An 8,877-nucleotide genomic window follows, 5' to 3' on the forward strand; every position below is an offset into this window, starting at 1 on the left:
CTCTTCCCCAGACCTACCTTTACCGCATCTCTGCATCCCAGGTGGCCTGCCTGTGTTCCACGGATATTCTCTGTTGCAGAAGTGGGCTCTGTGGTCCCCTCTCCAGGCCCCTCAAGCCTCACACCTATACGACAGGGTCCTGTCAATACTTGCTGGATGGACGCCTCACTGCATGGATGCCTGTAGCTCCCAAGGCCCAAGGTCGCATAGCAGGGCCTCATCCGATGTGCCTTCAAAGCTGCGTCCTGAAGAGCAGAGCTGAGGCGCCTTCCTGAGAGCCCTTGCCAATATGAGCCACTGAGTGTGGGCGACCAAGCCCACGTAGCTGAGCGCCACCTCCTCCAGGAAGCCCTCCTGGGCCCCTGGGTCAGCGCCCTTCCTTTCTCCATCAGAACACCGCGCTCTGGGTGGGCCTCCCTGCCCATGCCTGCCCTCTGATGTCTTTCTGGAAAAGGCGTGCATGCGTAGGGAGGAAACAGAGAACACTGCCCCTGGGGGGCTGACGTCCCATGGGGAGAGGTCGACTGAAACACAGACAGGAAGCACAGACCACCGGGCTGCGTGCTCCGGGGAGAATAAAGGCAGGATGGGGCCGGGCTGTGGGCCACGAGGGCAGGAGCAGGGAGACAGGTACCAGCTGACGGTGGCCCCAAGCCGCCAGGGAGGTGGGCAGGTTCTAGGTCTGCTGGAGGTGGAGCCTTTGGGACTTGTTGGTCAGATGCTTGAGATGGTCAGAGGAAGAGGGGTGATGGCCAGTCTCCTGAACGCCGAGCCCGAGTGGGTAGATTGATTTTGAAGGTGGCGGGGAGGCAGGTTCTGATGGGCCCAAACCCAGCCCTCGGACCCTGTGACTTGGGACAAGTGGCAGGGCTTGAGTTTGCTTCCCGATGGCGGAGGGGACACCCGCCACTGGGCAGGTCTGGGAGCAGCCCCGCCCCGAGAGCGTCCGACCCGCGGGTCTACGTTTGGGGCCGTTCCCGTGAAGGCTGGTCCTCTGCCCCGGCCCCGGGCCTTGCTTCTGGGAGGGCTCCGGGCTCTGCCTCCATGGGCCCGCTGGGCTGCTGCACAGCCTCCCTGTCCCTGTCTGGCCCGGAGCCTGTGGCCCTGGACCCGGGTCACACTCTGAGCAGCAGGCCCGGGGGGCCCAGCAGAGGGTCCCGCACGTGGAGCCCTTGAGCCACACCCCTTACGCTCCGCAGCCCTGCCTGGTACATGGCACGGGGCTGGGGGCAGGACGGAGCCCTTTGTGAGGCCCCGGGGTTCACGGGGCATGAGCAGAATGTTCACAGCTGTTGTCACAACTGGAGGATTTGCCAGAAGCTAGCCCGAAGCCTGAAGGACAGATGGGGCCTAGAGTGTGATTCTGTGTGTGCGTGCACACAGACACACAGACACACACACACACACACACACATGCTTCGAGGGTTGTTTGTTCCCACGCTCGGGACAGAGGGACCAGATATTGTATTTTTCTCAGAATACAAAGGCACCTAGGCCCTCATTCCCGTATCCTCCAAAGGGCAACAACCCAGTGTTGACTTTGCATCTGGTGGAAGCAGGAGGGCAGAGTCCCCGTGGCCCCGGGGGTGGCCGAGTCAGCTCAGCGACGGACGCCAGCAATTGCCCAGGCCCATGTCACCCCCCATCCCCGACCCCGAGGGTCTCCAGTTAGGACGGAAGGGCAGACGGGACCAGAGGGGGAAGACCTGGGTCCCATCCCTCACGGTCGGTCTTGCTGTGACTCCTTGAAGGCCTCTGGGCCCCTCAGCCGAGGGTCTTCTCCCGAGCTGCTATGGGAGGGGGACACTCCCCCCGGAGCAGGTGCCCCCACACCGCCTGGTGATCTCTGGGACCTCCATCTCCACCAGGGAACCTCCCTCCCGCCTGCCGCTCAGGTGAGGCGGGGTCTGCACCCACCTCCGGGGGCCAAATGCTCTCTAGCCGCAGTGAGTGCCCCTTCTGCCGTTCACAGGAACACCTTGTCTTTACGGGCTTTAAAATCTGAGTTGTATGTGTGCATAATCTGATGAGCTAAGTAATTCCCAGGGCTTTTATAAAAACAGCCATCCCCTGCCCCCCACCACAGTTTTTCTTCCCCAGAGGCAGCCACTTCCCCTTTCTCCAAAAAAAAAAAAAAAAGGCATTTCTTTTGGTATTTATGTCTGTATTCCTAAATAACATTCTCCTATTTCTCAATCTCGTTTTCATCAGCTTATGTGGCATCTACTGACATGCCTTATGGGGGAGAGGCATAAATTTCTCTTATCCACTCCCCCTCCCTCACCACCTCCTTCCCATCACCAGCCCTGCAATGCAAAGAATGTGGCTAGATTTACATGACTGTGTAAATGGAACTGACAGCAGAGCCAGGTAATATACTGTGACTACTTGTCCTGCCTTATCTTTTTCCCCTACAGTTATCCATGGCTACATTGTTTGTTCTGTTCTTCCCCCCTCCCTGTTATGTGCTTATTGTTAATCCAACTTCAAATCCTCTGCCTCTTGTCTAAATCTCCAGGCCTCAGACACACGGGGTGTGTCCTCCTTGGTCTGGATTTATTCCCTCTCTGAGGAGCTTGTACTCTGCAGGCTTTCCAACAGGAGAGCTGGGGAGAGTTCAACTATCTGAAAAGCCTCATCCTATCCTACACTTGACCAGGAGTTTGGTGGTCCCAGAGTGTCTGTGCTGCTGCAGCAGAATGCCCCCGGGTGGCTTGGAAATAACGGGCACATATCTCTGATGGTTTTGGAGGCTGGAAGTCCAAGATCAAGGCCCCAGCAGACTCAGCATCTGGCGAGTGAGACCAGCTTCCCGCTTCACAGAGGCCGCTGTCTTGCCGTGTCCTCACGCGGAGCAGGGGTGAGTGAGCTCTCTGGGTCTCTTTGTATAAGACCTCCAGTCCTGCTCACAGGGGCTCCACGCTCATGACCCGGTGACACACGGAGACTCCACCTCTCACACCGGCACACAGGAGGTTAGGGTTCCAGCGTGTGAATTTGGGGGTAGGGGACACTCCCAAACAGCATCCAGTCTGTCTATCGCACTGGGTATAAAATTCTAGTTTGGAAAGCATTTTCCTACAGGAAAGGGTGGGTGGACAGAGGCCCATTTTGCAGGGCTTTTGCCATCATCTTTTGGTTGCCAGCATAGCCACTGTCAAGTCCAGAGCCATCCTGATTCCGAATTCTTTATGTGTGACCTTTCCCTCTTGTATTCAGTTCAGTTCAGTTCGGTAACTCAGTCATGTCCGACTCTGTGACCACATGGACTGCAGCACGCCACGCCTCCCTGTCCATCATCAACTCCTGGAGTTGACTCAAACTCACGTCCATTGAGTCGGTGATGTATTACAAGAGTCTTTCTTGTATTACTTATTCAGAAATGAAAATAAAGTCATTTTTAGAAAGTAAAGTAATTTTGGACAGTCTCACTGGGCCCTCACTCCTGCACCTTTCAAACAGGCAGACGCACGGCTTGGTTTCCCGTGTGGTCATAGGAGTCGATTTCGTGCTCCAGAGAAATCTTAGGAGTAAGTCTTGGCTTTGTCTTCCATCTAGTGTGGAGCCACTGGGCACTGTGATGGGAGGGGGGTAAACCTTTGTGTCAGAAATCTTATTCCTGGGTCTGTGTGCTGCAGAACTGGCCACGGATGCCATGTGGAGGGTCTGACATGCAGTGGGCCCTCATCGGGGGAGCAACATCAGGCCATCCCCTGCACCTTCTCCCATCCCCCTGCAGGAACACCCACCTCTGCACCAGCCCCCGCCTGATCCCTGTGGCCCTTCAGGGAGCTGACTGTGGGCATCTCTCCCAACTCAGGGTGGAGTCAGGGGCATGTGAGAGCCCCAGTGCTGCAGGTGACCCTCTGAGGCAGGCAGACTCTGTCCCCTCCTCCTGTCAACCTTGAGTTTGAGTGGAATCGCTCTGGCTTGAGAACCCCTTGGACAGCAAGGAGATCAAACCAGTCAGTCCTAAAGGATATCAACTCTGAATATTCATTGAAAGGACTGAGGCTGAAGCTGAAGCTCCAACACTTTGGTCACATGATTTGAAGAGCTGACTCACCCTGATGCTGGGAAGGATTGAAGGCAGGAGGAGAAGGGGGCGACAGAGGATGAGACGGTTGGATGGTGTCGCCAACTCAATGGACATTAGTTTGAGTAAGCTCCAGGAGATGGTGAAGGACAGGGAAGCCTGGCGTGCTGTAGTCCATGGGGTCGCAAAGAGTTGGACTCGACCGAGCGACTGAACAACAACAATGAGCATGGATTAGAAGGTTAAAATCACAGGCTGGGACTTCCTGATGGTCCAGTGGCTAGAATCTGCCTTACAGTGCAGGGCATGTGGGTTCGATCCCTGATCAGGGAACTAAGATCCCTCAAGCCACAAAGCAACTCTATCTCCACGCCACAGCTGGAGAGTCTGTGCTGCAATGCCCCTGCATGATACAATTAAGACCCCAAATTGCCTAATAAATACATAAAATAAATATATTTTAAATAAAAAATAAAATCACAGGGCTGCCATTGTATCATGTAAACCAACATTAGGGGCTTGATCCCTTGGGCGTTGGTTTCCATACCTACAAGTTGGGGAGAAGAGAGTATTTTGAAAATTGAAGCGATAACAAGGTGAGGTTTGAGCAGCACCGAGCGGCACCCAGCAGGTCCTCGCACTCGGGGTTGGACTGTCTGCCCAGGAAAAACGGGCCCTTGCTGGGCCCAACGCTGCTGAGCACACAGACCGCCTTGGGGCTTCACCCAGACAGGGTCCAGGCTGGTCCCCAAGGAGAGGGCGTGTGATGCAGACCACAGCCCCCGGGTCCCCAGCCCAGAGCTGTACGTACCATTCTGGGATGTGGACTCCCGCCAGGAAGGGCCAGGCGCCAGCTCCCTCGGTTCCCATCAGGACCTGTCACCTCCCCGGCCCTCCCTGCTGAGCTGTAGTCTGCTCAGAGCCCCCCTTGGACTGTCAGAGCCCAAATCCTGGTGACTCTGCAGGGTCACGTCAGGGGACCTGTGCCTTCCAGAGAGGAGGTGGCCTGCTGGGGACTCAGGATCTGTGAACAGGGCTGGGCTGGGCCCCGTGCCAAGCCTATGGGCCTTCCACGCGTGACTGAGGACCACTTCTGAAGCCCCTGTTGTGGGCAGGTAAGTGTGGCTGGAGAGGGCAGCCCGAGGGCAAGCAGCTGGTTCCGTGGGTGGGCCGCCCGCTCCCTTTGGACTCACTGCCTCCCGACAGCCACGGGCAACGGGTCAGCTGAGGGTGGCCCCCTTGGTTCTGACGGCTTCCGGGCGGGAGGTGTCTGTGTGTGTCCGCAGCGGTGAGGACAGGTCCCAAGGCCCGGCTGAAGTGGGCTTGGTGCGCTCCCTCCCTGCCTCTGGACGGCGAGGCTCAGAGGCCGCGTGTGGGACTCAGTGCCAGCTGGAGGTCCGAGGAGGCTCCCTGGTGACCTGAGATGTGGGGACTGCCCACGCCTTCCTGGGGCTGGGACTGCATGGGTGTGCATGCGCATGCATATATGCACGTGTGTGTGTGTGCGCGCGCGCATGGACATGCATGTGTGTGCCTGTGTGCCTGGGTGTGAACGTGTGTGTTCATGTGTGTGTGTGTTCACACCTGTGTGTGCGTGTGTGAGCACGTGTGTACGTGAGCATGTGTGCCCATGTGTGTTTGTGTGTGTGCATGTGTGTGCTAGTGCGAGTGCACGTGTGTGTGTGTGAACATGAGTTCAGTGGTTGAGAACTTGTGAGTCTGCTGAGTACAGATGTGAAGTTCAGTAGAGGGGGAGTGTCACCTCCTGGCTGACAACCTCCTCGCTGCCCACCCCTGCAGACCCCAGACTCACCAGCCCACCCCTCTCCCCGGGCTGCCAGGGGGCCCAGGCCCCCAGACCCCAGCCCCCAGACCAGGCGTCCTGGTCACCCCCACTCGCACCTAACATACTTCAGTGGCTCCTGCCTTAAGACAGGAGGGGTGGGGAATTCCCCGACGGCCCGGTGGTTAGGACTCTGCACCTTCGCTGCCCAGGGCCTGGCTTCATTCCCTGGTTGGAGCACTAAGAGCCTGCAAGCCACGTGGCATAGCCAAAGAAACGAAAACAAAACAAGCCTGGAGGGGTTGGCGCCTCTGTGGTCTGGTGTCCTGGTCGCCCGGGGACACTGAGGCCTATGGTCCCTCTGAAAACTTCAGGGTCCACTGGGCCGAGTGGCTGACGCCCTGACAGCCCACTGCTCACAGGTGGCGCATGTCGCCTCCTTGCTGTCCAGAGAAGCCGAGGGCTGACCACTGAGGCCCCGCCTGCCCGGTCCTCTCTGCCCAGGGCTGCCCGTCCGCAGGCCTGTGCGTGCGGCTCCCCAGTGTCTCTGGCTGTGGGTGTCCGACTATAAACAAGTGACGTTCTCTTTCCCCATGACCTCATCTTCCTGCCCTCGTCCCCCCGTCCCCTGGGCAGGAGGCCCGTTCCGTTCTCTCTCCTGCCGCCCAGGTGGAGGCTGGGGTCCAAGTGGGGAAGGGGCTGGGGGCTCACTGCACCTTCATTTCCCCCAAAGGCCTGCTCTCTGCATCGCCCAGCCCCCTCCTGTGCCCACACCATGCCCACAGGGGCCAGGCCGACGCAGACACTATCTCAGCCCCCGGAGCTGCCAGCTGCGGGACCGCGGCCATGGCCAGCCCGCTGAGAGGGGACAGAAGATCCTGCGTCCGCTTGGAGCTGGCTGTGGGATCCGGGGGTGCTCCCTTCACGTCTGACTCATCCTGCTGCTCACAGCCCGAGGACAGAGGGGCAGGAGGTGTGTGCAGCCCTGGACCGCTTGCCCAGGGGTGCTCTCAGACACTCTCCACAGTGACTCTGTGGGGTGGAGCCTGTACCACCCGAGAAAACGGAGGTCAGAGAAGTAAACTGACTTATTCAGGGTCTCAGGCTGTGGGTGGAGGCGTCAGGCTGCACCTCTCTCTGCCTGGCGATGACGGGAGGCCCAACCACCTCCTGAAACACCACCTGCGAGCCTCAGGCTGAGTGTGGAGCCTGCCAGAGCCTTTCCCGCCATCAGGAGGGGACAGGTCACTGTCTTCTGTGGTCTAGAAGTCCAAGGTCGAGGCCCATGCCAGGATGGGGCTGGGGCGAGGAGGGACAGGGACCAGGGCGACATCTGAGGGAGCCCCGCTCTCTCTCGGGTGTCAGCCTGAGAGCGACACCTCTTCCAGCGCTGCCCGGGCACCTCGATTTCCTTGTCTGGACACTGCCAGGCAGGGGGTGGGGGTGGGGCTGGAGGCATGGTTTGGGCAACAAGGACCTGCCTAGAACGTGAGGACGGGGAGCTTCCCTGGAGGTCTGGTGGTCAGGGCTCCACGCTTCCACTGCGGGGGGCTCAGTTTTGATCCCACATGCTGCATGGCACGGCCAAAATAATAATAATAATGAACAGAGTTCGTGGGCAGGACGAGGCATCCTGGAGTCGATGCCGCAGAGATGGTCCAGTCTCACTTTGGAGAGTCTGATCTCTGGTTCTTGGGGCGATTCTCCCTGGAGGGCTGCGCTGCTAAAAACATTCTCATATTTTAGTTTTTGGTTGAATGCGATTTATTTCTTCCTGGTTTGGAGACGAATGTAGTCTCTTCAAACGTGCCGCCTTCAGGCCTTGAGAAACAGCTGCCATTCCGTTCGGCCTCCCTGGCTGATGGGGACGGGGCCTGGGACCACCCCCTCCCCCCACCCCCACCCTCAGTCGCAGCCCGTCCGCTCCCTCTGGTGTCGGGGGAGACACCGACGCCCTGGAGGCTCCCAGGTGTCCCCACCACCTGACTCCCTCACGTGCCAGCTCTGTCAGGGCCCCGTCCTGCTGGGCCTGGTACTCGGGAGGTGAGCGATGGGTGAGGCCCTGCCCAGGGCGCCCCACATGCCTATCTACAGGTCCCTGTGCCCAGAGGCTCATGTGGGGCTGGTCTAGGGTGGGTGCCCAGGGCACAAGTTACCCAGGTGCCTGCTCCGGGAGGGTGGGGCGTGCAAGCCCAGGGATACGATTTGGGCATCATAGGTGCAGCCTGATGCCAGTTCAACCACTGGGTACCCCAGGGGCCATGGGGCTCAGAGAGGACAGAGCCACCTGGCCTGGGCTGCCAGGCAGCCTCCAACCTACCAGCAGTGTGGATGGCAGTGGGCAGGGTTACCTGATGCCAGGGACGCAGCCAGGGGTCCTGCTGATCAGCCAGCTGCCCCTGGGCTCAGAGAGGCTCCAGGTTCCCTTCCCTCCCCCAGACCCTGGGTGCCTGCCTGGCCCCTGTTCGCAGCACCTTCCCCCAGGGCCGTTGTCTGGCCTCCAGCTTCCCTGAGGGGTCACTGCCTTCCGCTTTCTCCCAGTCTGCCCAGTTCTGGCCTCCTCCCAGACTGGCCCTCCTCCCACCCCTCCCTCCCTCCGGCTGCTTGCTCCCCAGCCGCTGGCAGAGCTAGTGTCTTGCCGTCCTCCTGTTTCCTGGTTGGGCTCAGTGCGGGGGGTCTTGGGGGTGCAGGCCTCCTGCACCCCATGTCTGGGGTGCCCAGCAAGGGAGAGTCCCTGCTGGGGATTCTCCACCACCTCTCCTCCGCTGGGGTGTCCTGTTCCTCGCAGAGGCCTGGGGCAGGGTGTCTCTCCTCTCCTCTAGAACCTGACTTGGGGGCCTGCCTGGTGCCAGGGCCCTCCATGCCTTCAGTCACCTGTCCCTGACCTCTGAGTCAGGCACCACTCCGAGTCTGGGCTGGGGAGGCGGGACCCCCACTCAGGCAGGGTGTGATCAGAGTCTCTAAGTCTGGGCTGGGAGGTGGGATCCCCACTCAGGCAGGGTGTGATCAGAGTCTGGGCTCAGTGACTGGGGAGGACAGAAGGGACAGAGAGAAATGG

General features: G+C 59.4%; 1 long non-coding RNA gene across 1 annotated transcript; it reads left to right on the plus strand.

Annotated features, from left to right (window-relative positions):
• The first annotated feature begins 2,100 nt into the window (after window positions 1–2,100).
• On the plus strand, window positions 2,101–3,412 carry LOC147370199 (uncharacterized). The gene is made up of 2 exons (XR_015166069.1): window positions 2,101–2,860; window positions 3,220–3,412. It is a non-coding gene; the product is annotated as an uncharacterized LOC147370199 (long non-coding RNA).
• The last annotated feature ends 5,465 nt before the right edge of the window (window positions 3,413–8,877 follow it).

This window comes from Bos grunniens, chromosome 6, assembly GCF_055505025.1.
Source record: "Bos grunniens cultivar Pamir isolate PY7600 chromosome 6, Bosgru_T2T1.0, whole genome shotgun sequence".
Classification (NCBI taxonomy): domain Eukaryota; kingdom Metazoa; phylum Chordata; class Mammalia; order Artiodactyla; family Bovidae; genus Bos; species Bos grunniens.